At 42.8% G+C, this 5,304-nt stretch overlaps 1 long non-coding RNA gene across 1 annotated transcript; it reads right to left on the bottom strand.

Moving 5' to 3' along the window:
* Window positions 1-1,085: 1,085 nt before the first annotated feature.
* LOC121917907 lies at window positions 1,086-5,075 on the bottom strand. The gene is made up of 3 exons (XR_006101126.1): window positions 4,905-5,075; window positions 1,677-1,765; window positions 1,086-1,457 (listed from the first exon to the last, which is right to left on the bottom strand). It is a non-coding gene; the product is annotated as an uncharacterized LOC121917907 (long non-coding RNA).
* Between the last annotated feature and the right edge of the window lie 229 nt (window positions 5,076-5,304).

Genomic DNA, 5,304 nt, shown 5'->3' with positions numbered 1-5,304 from the left:
AATGTGCTGTTTGGAATGGGGAGAGGGGGGTGGCCAGAAAGGGAAGTACATTTCCGTGATCTGTCTACGAATAATGTCAAAATGTCCTCCATTTTTATCATGCCTAAGAAACATGCATTTATATGAACATTTCTAAAAAAGCCTCAATGTTTTTGCGTGTCCTCCATTTTAAAAAATGTGTCCTACATTTGAAAATGTTGTCCTGCATTTGTCCTACATTTGTCCCGGTTTGGAGGTCCTCACTTATGGCAACCCTAGATAAACTCCATCCTCTCTCAACCAAGCTCAGCTGGGTTTGCTGCGAATAGACTAACAGATGAGATATATCGTCGTCCTCCTAAAAATAATGAGGAAAGAGGACTGAAATGGAACACACAGCTGCTACAGCAAATCCTCAATAAACAAACTCTTCTTTCATGACCAGTAATTTGAGAAAACAAGTTCTTCAGCAGTTCCCAACCTATGCTCTGAGGAGCCCTTAGGGCTCTGTTTGTAATTCCCAAGTGCTCTGCAGCCGCTCCAGGAAAATGAAAGAAATAAAAACAGAATGAAATTTAAAAATAAGAAACAAAAACACACCATTCTTAAGCACCATTAACTTGCAAGACATAGAGGTACGCCTCTTAGGGGGTTTGCCATAAAAATTGATTCTAAAAAGGGATCTGAAATTCAAAAAGGTTGGGAACCCCTATTCTACATAATCTCCCTTCAGATATTTAAAGATGGTTGTCACATTTTATTTCAACCTTTTCTAATGTAATCTCAACATATACATGTCCTTAAGCTGTTTCTAAATTCATTACCTCACATTTCAGTTAGCAACCTGAAAACTACATCTGGAAAACAAGCCCTATGAGAAACGGCTTTGGGAGCTGGGTACATTTAGCTTGGAGAAGAGAAGATTGAGAAGAGACATGATGTCAACTTCTAAACATGTGATCACCAATACACCTTGTGTGCTCTTCTCCAATTTATGATTCTATTTCATGGCATCAAATAAGCAAAAGATGGCTGCTCCTTAGAAAATTAAGTTTCATTTTTATTGGTGGTTAGAAGTAACCAAACCAAACCATAGGAGAGATAGAGTAGGCTCTTTGAGAGCATACCCCACACAGTGTTGTTAGCGTGACATCACACTTGTATCTAAAATCATGCACTGTAGCCTTGGCCAAGGTCTGCCAGCTTAGTACTTCCTGTGGAGACATCCCTGGAACCATCCAACCGGGAAAGGGACAATGTAGACTGCTGAAATGCAACATGATGGCAGGAAGGAACACGGTATTTTACTATCTCTTGCAAACTAATTTGATCTAGCATGACAAGAAGGGAGCATTACCCAGGGAGGCCACAGTCTCCAAATTCTCCTCCATGACTTCCTTATGCAGAGCCATTTGTTCTGGGTCCAGAAAGCACCATTCCTCCTCGCTGAAATGCACAGCCACTTCCTCAAAGGTGACCTCGAAAAAAAAATGACACCTGTTACCTAAACAGGAAAAAGCTTACTGTTGCCAAATGTGATTTAATTTTTTGCATAAAAGTACTCAGAGCCACCTTACCGAACTACTTTCACTGAAAGAAAGGAAAAAGGAGTAATTCTGCCTGGCCCAGAGAGATGAGCAAGGAACCAGACAGCCAGCCTGACTCCTACTTGAGCCTCCAGGGAATTTAGCTCCTACCTGATCTAGGCTCACAGCAGTTGTTCTCAGTGTATCAACAGTAAGAGCAGATGAGCTGTGACATTTTGGCCATGGCTGTTTTTCCTTGCCTGGAGGGAAACAAAAGGCAAAACTGCCTGACTAATGTGTTTTCCTACAAAACCAAAGACAAATAAGGAAGACAGCTTTGGGAGACTCAGAATGACCAAGGGGTTGATGGGGTACATGAAATTATGGAAAAATGTCTGAACAATTGGCCAAGGAAGACTAACTCCCAAAGCAGCTGACCAGGGAAGCCCTCAGAAGGGGACAATATCACTGAGGACTCACTGGTATTTTCGCTGGCTCACTGAAATGTCGAACTGGAGGTGCAGGGGTTTCTCTGGAGGCTGGCAATATAGTGCAAATCCCAAGTTCTTCTCACACAGAAAGGGAGTAAAAACTGAGGATACCTAAGGTGTCAAATCAGAGAACCTGTGCTTTATATGTCCTTACACCTTCTGCCGGTTTTGTATCTTTGCCAAGAGATGCATCAGCTGGGTGTTTCATTCTATGTAGAACTCAACCCCCCCCCCCTTTTTTTTTTTTTAGCATAATGGTTCATTCAAAGTGCTGGTTTGAAGAGGAACTCCTTGAACACTTGAGGCTAATCATTTACTGGAGACCAATCCCTTCCCCACATGGGCTCCAAGACAGGGCGGTTAAACCCTCCAGTTCTTTCAGGCATACTCAAGACAGGGAGATTAAGACTGGAAACGCCCTATCATTTTTTACCTATTTTAGCCAAGCTTTGATCATCCAGCTGTACAATCCTCTTGGACCATACTCTCTTTCCAGAGTCTGAGAAACTCTTTGCCATAGGACAGTTCCCAGCCTCTTTTACAACGACCTCCTTAAGGGAAAAAATATAGCACCAAGTATCAGAATGTTCCACCTCAACATTAAGAGGAACATCTGACAGTAAGGACTGTTCAGCAGTGGAACACTGTGGAGCCTCCCTCCTCAGAGGTCTTTAAACAGAGGCTGGACAGCCATCTGTCAGGTATGCATTGATTGAGAGTTCCTGCATGGCAGATGTTTGGACTGGATGACTCTTGTGGTCCCTTCCAACTCTACAATTCTATGATTCTATGAGCCTATCAGAAAAAGAAGCAGCTTTATCAGTTGAAGAGACTCAGCAGATGCCTGAAGAATAACCAGGCTCTTTTTTTTTCATTCAGCAGTTTAGTGTAGTTTAGGATTCGAGTAATCAGTAGCAACACTAGCTTTGGTGTCACCTGTTGTGGGAAGTCATGGTGTCTTCCACACACAGAGAGAGATCCATTGACCTCCTCCCATACCACACCATACAGAATCCTTAGGAATATTTTCTGCACTAATGTCATGAAGTGGTAGAAATTGTCACTGAATTTAACAGTAATAGTTGTGAATAACTGGCACAATTAAAACTGTATGTTTAAATTACACTATTATATTCACAGACTAAATGTATTTACGTATACATAGTTTCCTATGCTTCAACCAAACATTTGGTAAAATGTGATTTTTAAAAAAATATATTAAAAAAATAAAAAAATAAAAATATATTTTTGAATTTTAAAATTTTAATTTTAAAAAACTGGGGCCTCTCCTTTTTCCTCCCACTGAACCTCACCCCACTCAGATCATCTCTTCAGCATTTTAATGGGACAAAAATGAATGTCACAGGCTGTTTTCACAAAAGGTAGATGTTAGAGGAGCAGCAGTGTCACCCTCTCTTAGGGTGTCACCTGGTGCAGTTGACACCCACTAGTGATGTCACTGGGAGTAGTAGTAAATGCTCTCTAGTTCCAAGGAAAGAGTGGGTCAGGCATCTGGCCCAAACACTTCCCCACAGGTGGACTATGAGGCTAAAATCAAGGCCCCAGAAAGAGCACAGGGGAACAATACTGTTGTTCAATACAGCTGCAGACCTGAATGTTGGCTGGACATCTCCACCTATAAAGCAACACAGTGGTTTACTGAGAGTAACAAAATTCCTGGCTCACAGATCTTCACATATCTACCTTGTTCTGGATGGATTTAAGATTCCTACTTTTCCTAACCACTTTCCTAAGGATAAAGTTAAATATCCCAGCTCTGATCAAGAGCTTTGTTGATCTTAAAACTGTATGATAACTGCTTTATCTCTTGCTATTGGCGATACTTCTTTCTGATACTGAAACTTGGTTTCTTTCGGACCAGAGCTCATGGGCTCCAGATACCTGAACCTTGTTTGCACCTCAGTTAAAGCAGGACAGTTTGCTCTCAACAAAGACACTTATCTCATCTGAATTTGATTGCACTCATACTTTGTCTGAGGGGAAGAATCTGGGTCAGACACTTCCACCTTTCCCTGGGACTAGGGATGGAAGCTTTCTTCCTCATAAAATCACAGAACTGGAATAGACCTATAGACCATTGGCTTCAATTCCTGCACTCAATCATGGAAGAGAGTCACACTGAAGGACCTAGAGATTCCTAGAGAGAGCACTCCATTAGGCATTTGTAGCTCCTCCAACACAATTCTATGGTCAATGTCTGGCAGATGTTGCCCATAGAGTTGTCCTGAAGGACCTAGAGATTTCTATAGAGGCATTATTTCAGGTAAAACCCTAGTTTTTGTTATTGGTGGTTTTTGTACATTCACAGGGGTCCTGTGCCCCTAACCCCAGCCAATGTGGAAGGATGAGTGTACAGATGTTAATCCAGTAATCCTCCCTCCTTCATACAAAACAAAAGGCATTCAATCTCCTCAGAGAGAGTTTTGAATCCAGGGAAACTCACTTTTCCCATTCAGATTTCTCACATGAACAGCACTGACCAAAGGTCCAAAAGAGCTACATATCCCTCTAACCCAGCCCTTGGAAAATGTAGGGCAAGGAAGGGACCTCCTTTGCCTCTTTTTATGGGTTCCATTGAAGTCTCTCTCCCTTTTAAGGGGGCATGAACAGTCAGTCTTTCGTGACACTCTTCTGCCTCCCAAGAAGTGGGTTTATCCCCTCCTAAAAAAGCCCAGGCTAACATAAAATTAAGACCCATCTGAGCCTGAAAGGGGCTCCTAACCCCAATATTCTTTCTTCCCTCCTCTTGACCTTTTTTTTCCCTGCCGAAGGGGTCTCCCTCCATCTATCTTATTCTCCACCCAAAGACCCTCTGGGCACACCTTTGGCCAAATATGCCGTAAAGAGAGAGAGAGAGAAAGAAAGAAAGGGTGAGCCATCTTCTCACCTTCTCTGCCCCTTTGGTCCTTTTCCCTTCAGGAGGCTCACCTTCCCTTCCCTCCTGGGCTCCCAAGGGCTGCCCCACTTTCCTCCCTAAGAAGAGGATTCGCACTCAGGACCCAGAGGGGAAAGGAAGGGATCTTGGCTGGAAGAGCAACGTTCCCTCCTCCTCCTCCATTGTTTTCTTCCTCTCTAGGAACCCATTTCCTTCATTTTAACCCTTGGGAAGCCAAACAGCTCCATCTTCCTCTGAGAATCCAGGATCTCTCATCCTTTTCCTTCCATGGAGGGTGCATTTTTATTTTAAAGATGTGTTACATTTCCCAGCAGAGAGGGTCTTGTCCTCCTGTAATCTGGTGTAGCTCCTCCTATTTGCTCCTGTAGGCAGGGACAATAAACAAAAGACC

The sequence above is a fragment of the Sceloporus undulatus genome, unplaced genomic scaffold, assembly GCF_019175285.1.
Source record: "Sceloporus undulatus isolate JIND9_A2432 ecotype Alabama unplaced genomic scaffold, SceUnd_v1.1 scaffold_1588, whole genome shotgun sequence".
Classification (NCBI taxonomy): Eukaryota; Metazoa; Chordata; class Lepidosauria; order Squamata; family Phrynosomatidae; genus Sceloporus; species Sceloporus undulatus.
Note: the sequence above shows the minus strand (reverse complement) of the source record. Positions and strands in the feature narration are given on the sequence as shown.